Below are 22,153 nucleotides of genomic sequence, written 5' to 3' on the forward strand. Positions count from 1 at the left end.
CTTTAGTTTGGAGGAGGAGTCTAGGCACGTAGGAAGCAGCCTTTCATTCTGCCTGGCAAGGTGGGGGATGGATTCTGGGAGGAGGCGTCCAAGGCTGAGTAGGATGGGGTTAAGATACACGCGCAGGGCACTCCAGGCCCCATTACACAGCACAGGGCCCGGTGAATTACAGGGAGAAGGGGCTTCTGATCCGGAGGCAGGATTTGCAGATACACCTGGTAGGATGACGAACCCTCACCTCCATCACAGGGTTCCCGCCCTCCACGGAGAAGCCCCCCACCCCTTCCCCTTCCCCGAGACGTGCTCATCTGGGGTGCCGAGGAGGAGAGGCTGGGGAAGAGGCTTTTCCCAAGTATTTATTCAGTCGGGGTGGGGTGACCTCAGTGAACTTTTCATCAGAGCCCGAGATATAACTCTCTGATGACTTTAGTGGATGACTGGGCGAGCTCTCTGGCTGGACGACCCCAGCGAGGAAAAATGCATTTATGTCTTGCCCTCGATCTCAGAATTTCAGGCAAACGATGGGCTTGGAGATTGAACCGTGTCTGAGCTCTTCCTTTCGGACTGTGTCCACAGCACTAAATATTTTGAGAAGGACATGACAATCAGATTGGCCCTCTTCTCTCCGCTCTCTGCTCAGCCAAGTGTCGGCCCTGCCCACTCCCACCCCCATCACCCCGACAGGCGAGTAAGCACAGCTGGTCACTGGGGAACCTCCGTCTGGCTCATCACTCTTGGCCAGACCGTTCGGAGCCCCCACGGAGCCCATCCGGTGGGGACCCTGGGCGCGGTGAGCTCTGGTGAGTACTCAGCCAAACCTTACGGAGCGGACAACACTTCCCGACAACAGAAGCCACCCCAGCTTTAAACAAAATCGCATTTCACCATAGCGACTCCCTCTGAAGTTTTCTGCCTGTTTTTTGTGTTAGCACATCTGCCAGCATCTTCTCTGTTCCCAAAGGTTCACGTCAAGATGCAGATGGGGCTGCCTGGCCACCTCGGCAGCTCCTGCCGTCACGAGGCTTCCTGGACGGTCAACCTTAGTGGGCACATGCGTAAACCCTGACTCAACACCATCTGGCCAGAGGTGACCTTAGACCTCATCAGCAATGCACTGTCCTTTCTGTAGAGATGATACATTCCTTTCCTTTGCTAACTACTTTCTGCAGAGAGGTCTCATTTGAGGGTTTCACAGTTTTTGTTCTTATTATCATTCTTTTTTTTTTTTTTTTTTTTTTTGCGGTACACGGGCCTCTCACTGCTGTGGCCTCTCCCGTTGCGGAGCACAGGCTCCGGACGCGCAGGCTCAGCGGCCATGGCTCACGGGCCCAGCCGCTCCGCGGCATGTGGGATCCTCCCGGACCGGGGCACGAACCCGTGTCCCCTGCATCGGCAGGAGGACTCTCAACCACTGCGCCACCAGGGAAGCCCTTATTATCATTCTTTACCTAATCTAAAATCGGTGGCATCAGTCACTACTTTGAAGAATTCAAAAACATCTGAAAATCGCAAACCCTCTAAAGAAACCAGCACCTCCAAAGCCTTTTGAATCTCTTGGTTACCCTTCTGTCCTAAGGCAATGAGACAGCCCCAGCTCCATAATGTAAGAGCAAACATGGATAAAATCCTTTCATGCCCTCCAAATATGATACAAGGTATTTGCCCATTTTTTTTTATGGCTTCAGTGTTTAACTTCAGTGGGGCTCATTTTTAAATTCCGCGATTTTGCATATTTGGTTTCTTTACGACCAGCTCCGTGCCAAGCCATCGGCTTATGGGTTACGATGAGCACCCAAGTGAGAGGAGCCTGGATGCGCCGCCGCTTTTGTACTTTGTATCGTGTACGACCGTGACGTGCAGAGGTGCTTGGCAAGGTGTCCCTGGCTCACACAATCATAATTCATTCACCAGTTGTTTGGAAAGGGTACGGGGACTCCTCAGGCTGAAGGGTGAAGCATGAACTCCTATTCCCCATCTGGCGTTTCACATGCTTTTTTAAATTTTGATTTTAAAGCCACTTGCCAAATCCCTGTATATAAATCAATGGTTGAAATGATTTTAATGGTTTCAAAGAGATCTAACAGACCTTCTGTTCTAGGTTTAGGACATGCACTGGATTTAGTTAGAGCAACGGGGTCTTCACAACCCGCTCAAAATTCAATAGCACTTTTGTGCTTTTGGAACTAAGACTTACAGGCTTGAAAACTCCTGGCCTCAATGCTTTTCAACCATGTGTGCGTGGCTCAGCTACGCTGACACAGGAGGTGAGGGAGACATTGTTGAGAAGCAGCCCTGCACCCAACAAGCCAATTTCCAACATGGAAACTCCAGCCATCCCGTGCATGTTTCCCATGAGCATCTTACGTATCCTACAGAGGGGCTCGTAAGAATTCCAACAGCGACAAGAACCCTAAGTACCTCCTTCTGGAATGTCAGGTCTCCAGGATGAACAAAAATGTTTACTTCACTAGGGCGGGGCAAGTGCTCCAGACATCTCTCAGAGACTGAACAAGTCTCAGGCTGAGCCTTGGCATTCCCCTGACAGGACCTGGGCTCTGGAACATTCTCAAGGTACATATCGGATGAGGAGGGTGTGAAGTGCTACGTGGGGTCCTGTGTCTGTGTGTTCCAGCCCCACCCCCCCAAACAGAAGAACAAAAGCTCAGTCCAACCACTGCCCAACCCAAGCCCTTGAGTCTACGCCCGAGTTTACTGCACAGCACAACTCCAAGACAAACCGTGGTCCTCTTGTTGGCTCCGTAATGAAGGGGACAAGTTTCCTCCCCACCTTGCACCCACCTCAAGAGTCTGCCCCCCACCCTCCAAGATGACAAGCTGGGCCTGGCTCAGACCTTAACTTCAGAGTTTCCAGCAGGGCATGATCTCACCGTAAGGTCCAAGTTCTCTCAGAAACATCAATTCAATCCTCCATCAGTTTCTCACTTCACGTCTGAGTCCCCGTCGGTCACACGGTGTAGAGCAGTACTTGGGCAGCAGCTCTCCCTGAGCTCCCCTGCAGGTCACCGAGGTCAACGTCCAGCATCTCAGTGGGAGATGCAGCTCCCAGGGCCAGGAGGCCCCTGTAGACTCACTGTCATGGACCAGCTCCATCTATTCAACCGAGCAGGCCAAACGCTCGCCCTGGTTTGGACACCCTTCATCCCAACGCAGACAAGCGCTCACGGCCCCATAGGCCCAATGATGCTGAAGATCCGTGAAAACTGCAAGGACGCCCATCCCTGGAGAACGCTCGAATCCAACACGCACGGGTTCTCACTGTCCCACAGTCACACAGAAACCCACCCAGGCTCCGGGCCGCGGAAGAGCTTGCCCCACACACTTCCCAGCTCAGAGCATTCAGGGAAACACTTTGCTTCAACTGCATCAGCCAAGGGACCCTAACCCGCAGTTCCAAACACATATGACAGCTGGAAGGAGATCATTTATCCACCTTTTCACTTTGCAAATCACTCCTCCCTCCGTCCCTCCCTCCGTCTCTCCGTCCCTCCCTTCCTTCCTTCTCCAGTGTTTACTCCGGGTGATGCACGGTGCTGGCCGTGGGTTCAAAGTGGGGAAGAGACCATGTAAACAAGCAGACAAGAATGAAACCTACATCAGTTCAATTATGGCAAGTGCCACAAAGAAGGGGGTAGTCCGGAGTGAATAAGAGAGAAGAAAGCCCCACATGTTAAATCACGCCTGGCGACAGAGAGGGCTGAGCGCCGGCCTTTCTCCTGCGCTGTGCTGTGCCCCGCTCCTCCGTACGTGCCCACCCTGAGAGGCCGACCTCCTGCCATGTAAGCCAAGGCCTCTGCTGCTGGAACCGTGGGGACAGACGGGGAACCGCCAGCCCTCAGGCCCAGCATCGTTATCACGAGGACTCAGAGCAGCTAGGATTGGAGCGAATTGGAACCCACTCTTCTCATGACCCTCAGGATGCACCCACGTTGCTTCCGGGCCAGGACTCAATTTCAACTCATTGCTGATTTATCATCCAAGACATACAGCCCATGGTCTGGGACATCCCGAATCCTACTTCTCAACCAAGAACCATCTCTGCTGCTACCAAGATGCGTGATCATTTCAGTCCGTGGATCTAACTTCCAAACTGTGGAAGGGGGGGACCAGGGGGATGAATCGCTGCTTCCGTCCACAGATGAACGAGCATCACGGAGGACACTCCCATCCTGGCACCAGACTAGAGACCAGCCCCACTGGCCTCATCCGCTCCTTCCAGGGAAGGTAGAGGAATTTAGCCTGCTGGGACACAGGGGAAGGACGTGAATTTCTTTTTTTACAAAATTTTCCATTCTTTAAAAATTAACTTCTATTGGAGTGGAGTTGATTTACAGTGTTGTGTTAGTTTCAGGTGTACAGCACAGTGATTCAGTTATACGTATACATATATCCACTTTCCTTTAGATTCTTTTCCCATGTAGGTCATTACAGAGTATTGAGTAGAGTTAAGGGACAGTGAATTTCGACATCACTGTAAGCTCCTGACATCTCAGAAAGTGTTGCAGAGCTGATAGGAGTAGTTTTGAAAATTCAGTGTGAATTATAAGCTTTGGGAAGTAAGAGAGAAGTGGCATAAACGTAAGAAGCCCAGCAGACCAGGAACGTCTCTGAGCTGCACCTGGAAGAGATGAAGGGTAGGTAATCCTTGCAACAATTAATAGGAAGAAAACCCATATTGGCAAAGAAGGAGTGGAGTGGGAGGGGAATGGGGAGAGGACGGAGGCTGACTGATTAGAGGCGGGGGCTCAGACAGTGTCAAAGAGGTGATCCATCCGCGCCTGACATGCTGCTGCTTCGTCAACACCCTCGCTACTCCCAGCCTGCTGTGTGGACACAGCATCAGCATCGCCTCGGTGCTAGTTAGGATTGCAGACCCCGCCCCAGGTTTTCCGGGTCAGAACCTGCTTTCTAGCAGGATTTCCAGGTAAGCCCGTGAAGTCTGGAGCACTGCGCTAGGCTAATGGGCTGGCATGGAGAAAGGGGAACTTGCTTCTAGACAATGAGGCAACTGCAAACCACTGAGCCATCTCTTCAGTGGAAGAAAGTACTACTTCCTGCAGGGTCACTGTGTCCCTGCCTAATGTGGACCCAGGCATGTTCATCCTAGACAAGTGCCAGCCCTTGACATCCTTTGCCCCCTGCCACCTGGGGCACAATTAGGGTGGCTCTGAGCACCCAGGACACAGTTTGAGCTTCTAATCAAATCGCAGTGCCAAGAAATTTTGGTTCTCTTTTCTTTATTCAAAGCATCCTTTTAAGACTTTTTTTTGCTGAATTTTATCCTGTCCTGAATTAGTAGCCAGCATTGCTATGCTGATTAGAAATTCTAGGAATTGGAAATGGCCTGGATTGCTTAAGAGCCAATTGGCAATGTAAGGCCATAAGATACGTTTTCTAGAAAGCTTGGATCATATTCTACTCAAATGGAATGCAACAGATGGTTTCCAGGGGCAACATGGAGAGGTCTGAACAAGAGATTTTTTTGGTTAGCTTTCTATATGGGAATTCTTTTCTTTGGAGCCTTGTCTGAATCCTGGCGTCATTAAACTTTAAAAAAAATTTTTATACATCTTTATTGGGGTATAATTGCTTCACAATGCTGTGTTAGTTTCTGTTGTACAACAAAGTGAATCAGCCATATGCACACATATATCCCCATATCCCCTCCCTCTTAAGCCTCTCTCCCACCCACCCTATCCCACCCATCTAGGTCATCACAAAGCACCGAGCTGATCCCCCAGTGCTATGCAGCTGCTTCCCACTAGCTATCTGTTTCACATTTGGTAGTGTATATATGTTGATGCTTCTCTCACTTCGCCCCAGCTTCCCCCTCCCAACCCCCTGTGTCCTCAAGTCCATTCTCTACGTCTGCATCTTTATTCCTGTCCTGCCACTAGGTTCATCAGGACCGTTTTTTTTGGATTGCATATATATGCGTTAGCATACGGTATTTGTTTTTCTTTCTGACTTACTTCACTCTGTATGACGGACTCTAGGTCCATCCACCTCACTGCAAATAACTCAATTCCATTTCTTTTTATGGCTGAGTAATATTCCTTTGTATATATGTGCCACATCTTCTTTATCCATTCATCTGTCGATGGACATTTAGGTTGGTTCCATGTCCTGGCTATTGTAAATAGAGCTGCAATGAACATTGTGGTGCATGACTTTTTTTGAATTATGGTTTTCTCAGGGTATATGCCCAGTGGTGGGATTGCTGGGTCATATGGTAGTTCTATTTTTAGTTTTTTAAGGAACCTCCATACTGTTCTCCATAGTGGCTGTATCAATTTACACTCCCACCAACAGTGCAAGAGGGTTCCCTTTTCTCCACACCCACCCCAGCATTTATTGTTTCTAGATTTTTTGATGATGGCCATTCTGACTGGTGTGAGGCGATACCTCATAGAATGATTTAAAAATACATCTATTTGCATGGGCTTTAGTTCATCCTAGAGGCATCCAAATCACCCTAGATGCACGGTCTAGATTCCCCGGGGAGTCTTTCTTCTCTGGGAGAACAAAAGTCATGGAATGTTCTAAGCAAAGCCAGGTTCTAGCTTCCTGAACCAGGCATCTATCAGATTCAAGGAGAGGCTTTCCGCCCTGGGTCACTGGCTCTCTGGCTGCCTGCAGAGACTGCTCTGCCATTTCTCACTGGAATTCAGGGAAGAGCCGCAGTAGGGATCACGGGTAGCGGCTGCAGGATTAAGGGAGCGCCCGGTCCCACTGACTGCTGTCCTGCATCCTCTTTGACAAATCTGCTGGCATCAGGAGGGGCCGGTGTCACATGGCCTTCATCAGGGATGGTGCAGCAGCGGGCACAGACGAAAAGCATTTCCTCGGCGGTGAAAAGTGGGTGCCCCGTGCAGGTGTCTGGGGAGCAGGGGCCCCGCTTCCAAACACAGAGAGAACTGCTCACTGCCACTTCTCCCCATGTCAGATACTTAGGACATTTAAAAATAGGTTTAAACAACCACTTGGATGCCAGAAAATAATACACACAAATGACTTAGGCTCTTTAAGACTAGCTCTTTCTTAACTACCAGTGTGAACCATGCACGTATATTAAGAGAACAAATCCACCGATGTATGCCCAGCTTTCTGCAGATGTGAATCTCTTTAAAGTTGATACAATACACATAAATGAAAGAGAAAATGCTCACCATTGTTCTCAACTTGCACAGAAGAAACGCGTGTTAATCAAATTTACATGAAGATGCAAGAACAAAACTCATTTGTCCCCAAAGAAAGAATATTTTGTCCTCCACATGTTCCAAGAAACGTCTTGTCCAAGAAAGCCTTTTAAGCCAACATACCTCCAGCCAAAAAGAGCAAATCTGGAGGGAATTTACAGATATTTTACCATTGGATTGTCCCCAGCATCCAACCCGAGCTTCCTGTACGGAGGGCTATTGAATAACCCATTCTGACTGACATAAAAGACAGACATTCCTTTTTGTAAAAAAAGTAATCATCCTTCCTATTTTAGGTAAAAAAAATTTATACAAGTGTCTGTCACAACTCCAGGCTAGCTGGACTTTCTAAAATTATCCTTTTAATCTAAAAAGAGGCCAACAAAGAGAAAGCCAACTTGGGAACAAGGTTCCCAGTAAAGTTCTATTAGTTTATCAAAACAGGAAATATAAGCCATTTCCGTACATGCAGCTTTAGAAATTAAGGAAATCATTCCAACATAGTATGAGCAAGACAGGGTATATGGCAGAGGAAGTGCAGATCACAGCCACTCCACACAGAACAAAACCCTTCTCCCCAATAAACTGGGTGGGAAATCCAGTCAATTTGGTTGCCTTTGTTTAACGTTTCAAGGGCACCCAAAATAGATGCGTTGATTCTAGAATGGTCCTCAGACTGTCCCTAGCTAAAGGCAGTGGAATAACTGATGGACAAAACGGTCCCCCATTTCGGTGAACAGCCCCAGTGGACTCTGACCACGTGCTCTGATCTCTGACAGATCTGCAGTGAGATCTGTCCTCCTGGGGCTGGGCGTTGGGGGAAGAAAGGAGGGGCGGATGGCAACCGGGAACCAGACAGGATGAGTCGTGCAAGGGGAGACGAAGGGCCACGGGTCTTTTAGGTTGGAGTCGTCAGGTCCCACAGGCGCTCAGTGACCCTCACCCAGGTGAGTGAGCACCTGCGATGGCACCGCTCCTCCCGGCAGACAGGACTGGGAGGCGTTGCATTCGGGGCCCTCAGCTGAGTCACAGAAATGAGCCACGTGCTCTCCTACCCATACTTGCGCACTCACACATTCTTATGAGCCTATGGCCAACTTCTTCACCTCCTCTTTCTTCCCAGGCTGCTCAAAGACAAGGCGTGTTCTCCAAATAGAGCTTGCTGTTGACAAGACAGCAGAGGCAGCCGTACTTTAATGCTGGGGCTTGGGTGCTGACCGGCGGGGATAACGGAAAGAAACCCCAATATCTCAGGAGCCGGACAGGACGGAGAGGTCAGAACACGCTCCCCAATTATACCAGTTACGCTCATGACATTGAGAGCAGGCCAATGACAGCCCGCATTCGAGCTGCTACACTCCATGGTGAGGATGCACCCAGGCAGGGCTGCCGGGTGTGTGTGAAGTTGGGAAGTAGGAACGGACAGACCAGGAGCATCAGAAGACGGCAAAAGGCAGAGTCTAGGCAGAGAGATGACCTAACTGCTGAAGCGCACTGCCCTTTGCACAACATGAGGACAACTGTGACCCCGCCCAGGCGTGGGGCGAGAATTCAGTGGCGTCTGTCGTGAAGCCTCTGGCACCATTTACATCTGAGGGTCACGAGGACGAGGCTTGGCCTGGCTGCTGGCACAGAGCCTCAGACACAGGAATGGGAGCGGAAGCTCAGCCAGGCTGTATCAGCCAACGCTTCCTTAGAAATACCTTGCCCAGGGCTAGAATGATCTCAGAGTGTGGGTGGGCCCACCTGCAGATGAAGGCAAGGGGACCACCTGGCTGAGTTAGGGAGGGGGGTGGCGTCCCCTGTCACACACCCTCCGCCTGGGCCCTCTCCTCCCGTCCTGAGACAGAATGCAGGACGCCAGTGTGTCCCCCAGCGAGGAAGGGAGGGAGGCCTGCCGGGCGATCCGGCCAGGTGGGAGCCAGTGCCGGTGCCGACACTGGTCACGCGTGCTCTGAGCGCAGGTGACGCACACTCCATCCAGAAGCATCCCTCCCTCTTCCTTCACAGCATCCTTCCTCGGGGCCACAGGGCCTTCACCTGACGTGATCCCAGGCATCACTGCTGTTCCTCCATCAGGGGCTGGTGGAGATGTGGAGATGCCTCATGTGGTCCAGAAACTTGAGACGTACACAGCAAAGAGCCAGGGACACGGGACACGGGCATGCAGCTGTTGTCAGGAACCAGGGACCATATGGGTGGGGGCCAGCTGGGCAGTGGACTCGACAGGCGACCTTACGAGTCAGTACAGAGACAAGAGACGACGCCTGGAAACGCAGGTAATCCTATCGTGAAGCACAAAGGACGTCCCGTCTGAAGCACAGTTTCCTCCACTTTAAGGTATTTCTTCCCATCACCTAACAGCCAGATCATTTGCATTCCGGTCCCCTTTTCCTTCTAATCCCTATCTATTGAATACGTTCTAGAAGTTGTCACCAGCACATTATCTGCTGCCTCTCATAATATTCAAGGCAGCCACGGTCTCAGCTCCTAAGACGTCTGATTTATTTTCCTTGAAATGTAGAGATGTTTATGAATCTATGGCTGACATCTATTTTGAACCAGGGCTTAGTCCCTTGACTCCAAAAGTTGATCTTGAACCTCTTCGTGTCTGGGCTTCCCTAGATGTTGACTTACGAATGAACCAGTCTCAAAGTCTCACGTGAGAACCAGTTCTATTTCTCGTCCATTATTTGAAACAGCTCATTCAGGCCTCCACGAAAGCCCCTCACTACCCATCCCACTCTTGGTTTCCTTTAACTGCCCTCTGGCACTGTGCCACCGGCACCGTGGTCATGATGGCCGGGGCGCTGCCAGTCTTACCAATGACCAATGACCCAGGCAGGCTGGGTGTGCCTCAGGCATTTGGTCGCGCATCGCCAAAGCCCCTCTTCCTGATGCCTCCGTGAAGCTGCCACAGGTGTGCGTAGTTTGAGAACCAGTGTGCACGCTGGCCACCTTGCAGTAGCTGGCGCACCTGAGCGTGTGCACACACAAGCACGCACACGCGCAGCCCAGAGGGAACGATGCTTCTATCTGAAATCGTTCGACTGCTGTTGGGGCTTCTCTGGTGGATCTGTCGGTAGACCAGTTTCTGGGTCACCCTCCCTCCGTCCTTGACTTCTTCATCCTTAATACAGACGGTCACCATTCCTGTTTTTGTTAATCACTAATGCCCAGCGTCTTAGTCCATCCAGGAAGCTATAATAAAACACCAGGCTGGGTGGCTTCTAAACAGCAGAAATGTATTTCTCACAGTTCTGGAGGCTGGAAGTCCAAGATCAAGGCAAGATTCGGTGTCTGGTGAGGGCCTGCCTCCTGCTTTTGTACCAAGAGCATCTTCTTGCTATGTCCTCACGTGGCAGACAGCTCTGTGGGCCTCTATTGCAAGGATGTCCATCTCCATCATGGGGGCTCCGCCCTCATGCCCTCATCACCTCCCAAAGGCCCCACCTCCTAAAACCATCACCTTGGGGTTAGGATTTGGCGGGGGGCACAAACATTCAGACCACAGCATCGGGCAGGCTGGGGACTTGCGTGCTTCTGCTGTTACCCTTTAGTTTAGAGCCCACCTCATGCTCCGTCCACAAGACACAGCCCACTCTGTGTCTACACATCCTCTGGTCCCTACACGCTCGCCCTTCCCTGGACCAGCTTTGCTTCTCCTGAGACCCGCCAAGGGGAGTTCTGCTCCTTTCCATCCTCCGTTCCTTCCACCTTCAACTCCAGCCGAGCGCTTAACAAAACATTTTCATGCAGTGGTGGAACGTCGAGGATTTTAACCGTGTGAGCGTGAACACCTCTGGGTCTCCATCCTTCCGAGAACGTGCCTTTGTGCAAGCCATGCCTCTGGCCTGGAATGTTCGCCCTCCTGCCTTCGTCTCCCCATCTGCAGAGCTGAGACCCGTGCCCTCAAACACTGAGACACACCAGCCACTCGCCCTCGGGCACAGGAAGCCAAGCTTGTGTTGATCTCACATCTCGGCCCTGCTCATTCTTTGTAAGTACCAGCCTTTTCTGCTGCAACATAATAGGTGACCAGGTCTGAAAAATGCTCACATCCTACCAAATGCCACCCGAAGCCAACAGGCAGTACGAGAAAGCCAGTGTCAAAGGCAGACCTGGCAGCTCAGGACCAGGGTACTATCAGCCGTAATCGCAGTAAAAGGCAGAGCACGGTTGAATAGACGTGTCATGTTCACGATCAGCAAAGAAACACTACAGTAAACGCAGCGCTTTACCTTACAGAGCAGTGCGGGCAGTGATTTGATGGAAGGGGGTGTCAGGAAGTGGTGAGACTGCTCAGTAGAGAGAACAGGGGCCACGTGGGCACAGATTGGGAAGGACCAGGCAATGGGCTGGGCTAGGGACGGGGTGGGGTGCTGAGTCAGGAGAGAGAGGAGGTGGGGCACCTGGGCATCGTGGCGGGAGCTGAATTCTCCAGCAGCTGGCTGTGCATCTGGGCTCATCCGGGCGTCTCCAGCTACTCTGTTACCCGATACGCACATAACCCACTGTGCACACAACCTGTCCCAACCGACCTGACTCCCCGGACATCATCCTCCTGTTTATCAGCAACTGTCCACCCGCAGGTGTGAGTTAGAGAAAATGCAGGTAACTAAACAGACCCGACTGCAAAATTCTCCTTCTCGCTGCCCATCCAGGTGTCAGTGTTCTCATCCGATCAATAAGAGGAGAACCGGCCACGCTGAAGACAATTTTGGGGACTTCCAAACCGCAGTCCAGCGGTTGAGACTCCGCGCTTCCACGGCAGGGGGCCTGGGTTCCATCCCTGGTCGGGGAACTGAGACCCTGCCTGCCGCGCAGAGCGACTGGAAAGAAAAAACGACTATTTTTGACGAAGGCTAATGCCATTCAGTCATTTTTACAGCCGTAGGGATAGAGTTCTGTCTCAAAGGTGAGGAAAACATCTCATCAGGAGCTTTTAAGAGACCACCCATGTAATTATAGCTGGAGGTGAGAATTCTGTGCACACACAGTAAAGAGTCTCACATGTTATACTTAGAGTAAATGCGCTAAGTATTTATGAACAATTCTTTTTGTGCCCTCCCCCGCGATGAGAGACAGTCTAGCAAAACATCATTTAATGCAGGCGTTCCATCACACACTACCTGCTCTGAGCTTTATTTACACAGCCTGTCAGTTCTTGGTGTCTCTGGCAATGAATAAAAATGTCTATGCTGTGAGAGTTGGCTATGAGTCTGAAATGAATATTTAACATTGTTCTGAAGAAATGAAGTGGCTACGTCTCTTGAGGCTATTTATGCCCAGCCTAAGAGCTCTGTCCAAACCCCTCCCTCCATGACCAATTTGTTGGGGGAAGCCTGAGAAGAACGGAAGGAAAGAGACTTAGCAATGCTTTTTCAGAATACAATCAGATTTCCGTTCTGGTTGGCTGGGACTGGTCCAGGCAAGGCAGGTGTGGGTTCGCGCTGTTCTGCGAGGCATACCAGCAGTCTGCCTGGGCAGGCTCACATCTACATCTGAGCGGCTTCATCTTCGCAAACTTGATGATTCCCTGGATCAAAGTCACGGAGCTCTGAGCCAGTGGAGAGCCCACTCTAAAATCACAGCCACTCTACACACCTGCTGGCCTGGCTTCTGGGGTAGAGTTTCTGAATTTCTGCCTCACTCATTCTCCTATATGTATCCAGCCAAGGTAACCACACCTGGCAGCTTCCAGAAGCCATGTGACATGCCTTTGCATATTAGCAGCGAGACAGGATTCCTTCGCTGTGAGCTTAGGTTTCTCTTTGCATCGGCAGGTCTGTGAATAAAATCTCTAGGTCACAGCAGAACCACATTCCTGGGGCTGGCAGCTCTGTCTGAGAGTCCTGCTTGGTGCAGGCAGCGCTGTTATTTGTGTGCAGATTATCCACTTGGGTATTTGTTTGCTTGGATATTCCAAGAGGGAATTTTCAGCCCCATGCTTCTCTTTGCTCCCCAGCAGCTGTTGGGCTTTTTATTCTCACGGTTCTGTGCTGCGATCAGCGACCACATATGACAGTAACTGCAATATCGACCCACCAAACGGTAAATCTCCCTGGACTCGGTTCAGACCAAGTTTTGGAGCAGCCTTCCAAATTAGGTAAGGCTAATTCAGAATTAGCATGCACACATTTTAAGGACTGGAAGCCAGTTCTGTCACACTGATGCATGAAACAGTTAATCTAGGCTTCTTATCCTGAACTTGGGGTGTCTGCAAGAGGATGGGGTCTTCCCAGGCCTCCAAAGTGCCCTGACTCTGTTTCCTGGGCTTCAGGCAGGTATGCAATGTCCACTGTGACGTAGGTACATGGATAGTACATACGTACGTACTCTCAGGGGTGCCCTGTCTGGAGGGAGGTCCTGTGGCCTTGAGAATCATCCTATCCCATGTGTCCCGCGGTCTCCTCATCTGCAAAATGGGTAGAATCTACCACCCCTACCTTGTGGGGTTGCTGTCGGGGGGAAACGGGATGAGCTTAGCACAGTGCCTGGCATGTGGTAGGAAGGCTGTACTCTTCACGTCTTTAACCTTTGCTTTGTTTCACCCACGGAAGGAAGATACCGGCCCATCTCCACACTCACAGTTCAGATCCAGGGATTCTGTAAGTGGCAACATTTTCACCGCTTTGGGAGATGGTTGTTCACGGGGACATTTGAATGCTTTAAGATTTTCATTCTAAAAGCAAGCATAGAAGGCTGAATCTACACAGAGCTCATGGGATTAACCTTGGATAGGAGATATTTTAATTTTTATTTCCATGTACTATCAATTTCTGAGTTAAGATTTTTGAGAGGGAGAATTTGCTACGCTAACTCATCTTTAATAATGGAATTCTTCTTTTTTTAATTCAATGAATAGCTGGCATAGGCACAATTTAAGCCGCTCCATGACGCTCAAAGTTGTACCCAAGGTCAACCAGCGAGTCAAGGTCATCTGGGACTCAAGCCAAGACCTCCTATTCTCTTTCCATCACTATGAGCCCAAGATAAAAATTCATGAATATTGTCTGAGCCACAAGGCCTGTAATTCCCCCCATGTATCAAAAGTGCTCTTATCATATTACAAACAACTAACATGCTGAGATTATAAATATCCAAAAGAGTGGACTTCCTCAAATATTCTCAGTGATGTCATCTGGCCCTTCTTTCGTATCCGTTTTTATTATGCTCCTGTCCTTTCAAAACAGAGTGGGGGCCACGGCACAACAAAAGCCAGGAAACGTCGGTACTATGGCAATAGGACAGACCTGGAGATGAGGAGAGGCTGGGAAAGTCCAAGCACCCCCCGGCGGGGGAGGAGGGCGCCCACACTGACACGGCAGTCGGGTCTGGTGACCTAGAGCCTGTCTGCCACCACACAGACCTACAACCCTCACTCTGCTCCTGGGACAGGAGACTGCTGAGCTGTTCTCATCAACAGACGGACACCACCGAGTGTCTTCTGGAAACACCTTTGAGAGCCTACAGCCTGTCATGCTCGCTGAGTACCGTCATGCTTGCTGAGTACCAGGGGTCCGGAGGGGAACAGGTAGGCCCCCTGCCCTTGGGAGACTAGGAGTTCACCAGTTCTTACCAATAAACACTTAATCACACAATACCTGCTATAACTGGATTTTCATATTGCACGGGAGTACGTGGGCACAAATGGGCAAATCATTCTTCCCGAATTACTGTGTCTTACCTTGAATTTTGCTTGCTTATCTGCACTGTTTAAATGCACCTGCCTGCCTGATTTAAAGCATGTTTCCAGTCCTTTCCAAATGCCAGGGTGAGCTGTCCTTCTAATAACCTGGGGTTCTTTGGAGTCAGTCCCACTCTCACATATCTAAGGATTAGCTACCCAGCTGATAGATTTCCCGATGGATTTAAAGATGGAGAAGGCTTATAGATGGAAAGCAGGACAGAGCTTTGGGGGGCAAGCGTGCAACAGTGCTGGTCACTGTGGTCACTCCATGAATTGGTGGCTTAGACACCTTGGTACCTAGGAGTCTGGCTCCAAGGCAACGCCGGCCATTTTTCCCCTGCACAAAGACATGTGAAGTGGAACAGTTGTGCTTCTTTCCCGACCGCGTCATGATTCAGAGCTCCCTTTTGCCCTTGGGAGGAAACTCCTTCCAGGAGTGCCAGCTCCTGTACATACCATACAGTCAGGCACCGATGCCAAGGCCAGCACTTTTCCTCCCAGTTCCCTGGAGTCTTTGCCCTTAATAGACCATACTTCTCCTCTCCTTGGTTGCAACCCATAAACACCCTAATAGATTCAGGACGGGAGGCAGTTCTTTGAAATCCCAGCCAGTGGTGTCTCTGGGGTCACTTAGCAAAAACAGCAGGAGAAAGGCCTGAAGACCATCAGGGCTTGTGTGCATACCCATCAGACCGGAGCAGCAGAAGGTGGAGTTTGCTGTGAGATCAGGGAACAGTCAGGGACAGAGTGGCCTTGAAACGTTTTAAATATTCCCTGTCCATTTATAATTCTTCATACCTCAAAATGTCTTCATGAATTACAAGAGTACTCTGCTTTCTCCTGGAATCGGCCTGGAGGACTGGACTTCTGGGGTTCTGGGCCGGGAGGACCACTCTTCAGAAGATGCCGCCCCAGGAACTGAGACAAGACGCCAAGATCAGGGTTGGTGGGAGGTGCCAAACCTGAATCTCGCGAGAGGAGCCCCGGCATTTTTCTTCTTACATCACCAGCATCCTCGAGTCTTTTGGTCCTTCCCCTTTGTCCTTCTTTTTCCTTTTACTTTCTTAGGATGAAAAGTCCTTGGAGACGGTTGATTTGCTAGATTAAGAAGTCAACTTACAGGAGAATTGCTGGTTGATTTGTGGCCCTATGGAATTATGTCCTTAGGTGAGGCTGCCTCTGGCTCTGGGTGACCACTGGACCCAAGGTTCTCAGGCTTTAAACCAGGGAGCCATTTATCACCCACTCCCCCTTTTACCCACCCTCAAGGACTCAAGCCATGCCTATGGTCCCATAAACAGCCAAGATGGACCTTTGTCCAATCAGGGTAAATAGCGCTGCTCTTCTATACCGGGTCAGGAGAGTTTCCGCCAAAGCAAAGAAATCTGATGTGTTATTAGCTCAGCCAGCTTCATGCTGTGTCGATGTTCCAGGTCTGCAATGCTTCTGAAATGCTCCAGACTGTCACTGCTTTGAGTGTGCAGCAAAGCAGCATCGAGGCACCTCCACCCCGGTTCCTTCAGTGATTTTTCCTCCCACCAAGTCCATGGATCGCCTGGTACGGTGCCAGGACTATGCCAGGCACTGGGCATGCCAAGCTCAAACGTCAGATTTTTGTAACTGGAAACGACCGACAAGATAATTAATTCTAGGGAGTCCCAGCTTTTTCTTAGTGAAGACCTACATTTGACTGCTTTTTTTGTTATGTCTTAGTCTAATAGAGGAAGAGGATGTGATGTTGGTAAAGACTGCAGGTTGATGAGCATCCCCAGAGGCGGGGCTGGAAGTAGCTAACGGGTTTAAGACTGACCTGGCCAGGCTTCAGATGCAGGAGAACCCCAGCTCTAACCCCATTTCTCATGAGCAAACTGGGTGCTCCAGAGATGCTAGGTGACTTGCCCAAGATTCAAGAGCAATAGGAAAAACCCCAGAGCACTTGGATGCATTCTGATTCCCCCGCATCTGGAACTCTCATCCGCTCATCGTGATAACATGCTGGGTCTCCCCCAGCCTCCTTCAGTGATTGAATTGGGTTCTGTTTTCCATAAACTGTGATTTTCTGCCTGAAAGTAGAAAAAAAATCCCAACTCTCCGACTCATTTAAAAACAAGTAACTGAAGTCTCTCTGAGCTCCCTCTGTGTTCTTACAAGACAGTAACAGGAAAAACATGTGAAATTAGTGCCCCATCGCCCCGCCCCCTCCCCGCCCCACGATCTCGGGGAAGGAGTGGTGCAGGGCTGGCCGGCAGTGCTGTGGGCAGATGCGTGGCTGCCAACCACGACTCACGGATGAGGATCCAAGAGCACCATTTGCTTCCTTTTATGGGGCATACGCTCTTCCAAAAGCTGTCCTGCAGATATTTAAAAAAACAAAACAAAGCCCCAAACAAAAAACCCAGCTTCTTATTCAACACACGACGTGATCTCCCAGCTAGAGCTGCAGCCAGGAGTTCGGGGCTGGTTGGGCCAGCCCTGGGGAGGAGGGGTGGCCCCAGACGTTTTCTTAGTGCCTGTCTTTAGGGGACAGCAAACTCAAGGCTTTCTTCCTCTTGCAAAGCTCAGGCTAGCAATTCAGGAAAGCAAATCACCCTTCCAGGCTCGCAAAGTGTGTGGATTTCCCTGGCTACTCTGCATTTTCCCCCTCATCTTTCAGATGAATGATCCCCTGGATCCCACTTTTAGCTTCTCAGCAGAGGCTCATTGTTTCCATCGGCTGGGTCCCTCCCTGCTCTGGCAGGACTCACAGGGTCGGGCTTTCATCCTCTTCAGGGAAAGTTCTACCAACTCACATACCTTTACTATGTCTTTCCTCTTAGTTTTAGAATATTAGCAACCTGTCTCAGTCACTGTGCCCTTAGTAATGTACCCTTTCTCTCTCTCATACACACACATACCCCCTCCCATCTGTTTTTCATTTCGTTTTTGCCCTCTTGACTAGCTCATGGTAACAGATTCCCATCGGTGCCTTCCTAAGAGCCTCAGCTTGAGTTTTTCCTGTGGACTAACTGTCCAGCCTTCACTGCCTGAGTATTCTTTCCTCCCTTACGTTATGGAAGATTCTTGTTCTCTAATTATTAAAGTCAACTAATGAAAAGCCTATAAAATGCCCATAAAATTGACTCAGTAAGCATTCATGAAAAAGAATCTAACTTAAAAATCAGTTTAGCACAGGGAACTATACTCAATATCTTGCCATAACCTATAATGGAAAAGAATCTGAAAAAGAACAGATATATATATATATATATATATATATATATATATATATATATATATATAAAACTGAATTACTTTGCTGTACACTTGAAACTAACACAACATTGTAAATTAACTATATTTCAATAAAAATAAATTTTAAAAATTGGCTTAGGATATAATTTAGCAATAAACAGCCCCTACAGTGATAGACGGCCCACTTGGAAAAATTTTGCTTGTGGTTCTAGAGTTCTGTAAAGTCATGCCACCAGCCTCATTAATCAGCAAGGCGACAACAAGAATGGTAACTTCAAGCTGTTGGTATCATGCTCTTTACTTTCAAAGCATTTTCATCGAGTGGGCTACATTTAATCTTCACAAATAGCAGTGCTGTATTTTTTTTTTTTTTTTTTCCGTACGCGGGCCTCTCACCACTGTGGCCTCTCCTGTCGCGGAGCACAGGCTCCGGACGCGCAGGCTCAGCGGCCATGGCCCACAGGCCCAGCTGCTCCGCGACAGTGCTGTATTTTTAACAGCTGAAGTGTTTGCTCTACCCTAAGCTGTTCCGAAAAACGTCCTGGGAATGCAGCACACACAGCACGGTACCTTCTGAAGCACAAGCACTTCCAGTTCTCACCAGCACCAGTGTCGGTCCTGGAGGGCCACTGTGGTCAGCCACACAGAGGGGGAGCTTTACGATCACTAGGGTGAGGCCCAGTGCCGGACGTCCATGCCCAGGCCTTCAAAAGCACAGGCTGTGACTCAGGGCCTGGCCAAGGGAGTTCCAAGGCAACCCGCCTTGACCTGCCACGAGCGGTTTCCCTTCTGACCTCTGATCCAATTCCACTTCCGATCCCTGGCCTGGAGCCCCGCCCGCTGGCCTGTCGTCCTGGGCCTGGGACCAGCTCCCTCCTGGCCAGGGCAGGTGCAGCTGGACCACTGTTTAGGCCTGTCTCTCTGCTGCCCATTAGCTGTGGGCCATCACTAGGTATTTTTGGTTGGGACAACCTATTTTAAAGCTTATTTTTATGATTCCAAATAGCAGAGCACAGCATCTTCTTCACCAGACCTGTGGTTTCTGGTTACTTGCGTCATCTTGGGTGCTTTTAAAAGTTCCAGTGCCCACGTCCCACTCCAGAACTACAGACTCATTACCACAGGGCTGCATCGCCACCGCATCAGAAACTTACCTATGTAGGAGTAGTGAGCAAATGTTATACATCTATGTATGCAAAATATTATAACCATGGAGTGCGTGTCCCATACATACGCGGACAAATCTAACCTCTTTTCTCATCCTTCCCCTGATCTCTCCTCGGCCCATTGAAACTTCATCGCTGCCCAGCACTGGTCTTCATAGCAACACCTGGGAACTTGTGCTGTAACTCACACGGGCACCAGTGTGAGTGTGCCCTGGAGCAGAAGAGGCATCTCTGTGCTACCTGGGAGCTGGTGCGTCCCCGTAAACGCTCAGAAGAAGCAGGAGATGAACTGCCATCTCGGGAGGCTTCCAGGGGCTTTGTGTGTTGAGACACTGACGTTTCAGATGGTCCTTGGGGTGGAGGCTCTGTGTATAAAATGTTCAAACATCCTCAGGAAGGAAGCTCCCAACAAGCTGTTTGCAGATGTGACGCTGCCTGGTGACATCCAGGCCCCTCTCCTGTATTCCTCCAGCAAAACCTGATGTGGATGAAGTGGGACCCATTTTCCCCAGTAAAGGGACCAAGTGTGTGTTTAGCCCTTTACTCCACTCCAGCCCTGAGCTGGCTCGCTGCAGGGCTCAGGAATAAAATGCAGGACGGGCCTCGACCAAGGGCGGCTCTGGGCAGCACAGCTTCCTCTGCCGTCCTCCAACATGCATGTGTTTTTTAAGGAGCCTATAAAAACCTACTGTTCAACTTCATTTTGATATTCACTCTCCATTTCCTCGGAATTCCTCCCTTTTCATGAATAGTGCTATTATATTCCACTTCACAAGTGTAGCGCTGTTATAATTCCCTGCATGTTCATAAAAAATTGGCTGTGCTTGAGACACACAATCAGACATGTTATCAAAAAGAGTCATTCGAATATTTTCCAGGAAAAGAGGAAATCGTCAACTTTTAATTCTCTATATCAATGTCCCAGAGCAGAGGAGGAAATAATTTGAAATAGCAAAGAGACCAAAATAAAGAAAAAGATTTTTTGTTTTATTTTTGCTTTTAAACTTTGGGAATAGACACAGATGTGAACTTTCCTAGTTTTTATTTTCACTTATATCAGCTCTAGGTGGAAAGATAGTTGAAAAGGAACTGAGTACAGGTAAAGTCAGATTGCATTGCTAACAGGAGTTAATAATATTCTTACTTTTGCAGGGCATGATATAAGTGAGCACAAGGCAGGGGACAGACAGATGGACGGTCCATGTCCCTCGGTCCCAGGCTGGTTACCTTTCTCCTCCCTCAAATGAGGACAGGTCTTAGGCATGGGCTCATGCAGGATCGGCCTGTGGAGGCCGGAGAGGCCCAGTTCTGGGCAGAGGACATTTCAGCATCTTTCCTGTGGTCTGTTCCCTTGTACTTCTTCCTACATCTCTGAGATTATGCTTTATGTAAAATTTTGCACTCTCATTTTTCTTAACGTTAAGCATTTCCTCATGCTACTAGAAGCTCTTCATAAACAAAGCATTCATCATATGTTGGCTGCATAATATTTGTTCTTAAGCGATGCACCCAAATCTTCTTAACCATCGCCACAATATCCTGCATGGAAATTTCCCCAAGTTTCCCAGGTTATAAATCTATGCTGCAAGGAACGAATCTGTTTAGCTAATGAACATCTCGAAGGAGGGAGCCGTGACCGCGATGAGGACAAGGAAACGGTACGCTCCTCAGCTTGGGAACCGGGTCCCAAGTGGGAAACCTGGATTCCACTCACACTGAAAACGTGCATGAACAGAATGTGGCCATGGGCCTCCCCGGTCACCCAGGTCATGACTCTGTGGTCTAAAGGAAGCCTTCGGAACAGAACCAGGGGTACACAACGCAAGTACATTCAGACATGCATGTGGCAATAATGGTCATAAAAGCTTAGATGCAGGCCACGCCTGGGTGCCTGACAAACAAAAAAACACACAACAAATGAACAAGTGCTTCACGAGCTAGGTCTCTCTTTGAATGACAAAGTCCACAGTGATGGCCCCTGCACGGCTCCCAGGAAGATCTACCCCACAGCTTAACCTAATGGCAAATGCTACTCAGGTCCCCAAACAGAAATGAGGTCTGTATTTGTGTCATAAGCATTTATTAATGTCCCCTACAGGCAGGACTGGGCACTTTGAGGACACATACTCAACGTGCCAAGTTCCGCATACTCTGAACTCACGGCAGGTTCAGACCAGGGGGGCGGTGAGACGGAGTGAGCGTGGGAGTCAGGCCCCACCACCCACTAACTCACCAGGCCTCAGCTTCCTCGCCTGTAACACGAGGATATATTAGTTCATGCCTCACAGAGTGACCCTGGAGGTAACATGAGCTAAGGTATGTAAGGCACTTAGCCCAGGGTCTAGTCTGGTTACGACCCGGACTGCATTAAGTCTCATTAACTATTTGTAACCACAACTATACGGCAAAGCAGACGTGACTGTCTAAGGGCCTTAATAAATGTACAGAAAACTGGCAAGGGAATTCAGACACGGGAGTGATCATGTCCCAGTGGGAAAGCTCAGCATCCTGGATGGGTGCCATATGCCAGAGGCTTCCGGGGGCAGGTAGACTCCTCCAGGCAGGGGAGGGTGACATTCAGACCTAGAAGGGGTCATCCACAGTTGGCAGGAGCTGGGAAAGTGCCAGGGACTGGGGAGAAGCTCACCCCTGTTTGCTGGAGTGTCCACGGCTATCAGGGAGCAGGCTTGCCCAGAGGGTTGGGGGGAGGGTTGAGATAAACAAACCAAGAAGTCATAATTCATGCACCCCAACGTTCATTGCAGCACTATTTACAATAGCCAGGATGTGGAAGCAACCTAAGTGTCCACTGACAGATGAATGGATAAAGAAGATGTGGTACGTGT

The 22,153-nt window shown here is 49.7% G+C and overlaps 1 protein-coding gene across 1 annotated transcript in view; it reads right to left on the reverse strand.

Annotated features, from left to right (window-relative positions):
- Positions 1-22,153, reverse strand: part of COL4A2 (collagen type IV alpha 2 chain) — a gene marked incomplete at its 5' end in the record, with an annotated part of 177,361 nt that overhangs the window by 123,272 nt on the left and 31,936 nt on the right. The gene's annotated exons all lie outside the window — the stretch shown is intronic.

Source organism: Hyperoodon ampullatus, assembly GCF_949752795.1.
Source record: "Hyperoodon ampullatus genome assembly, chromosome: 16".
NCBI classification, from domain to species: Eukaryota; Metazoa; Chordata; class Mammalia; order Artiodactyla; family Ziphiidae; genus Hyperoodon; species Hyperoodon ampullatus.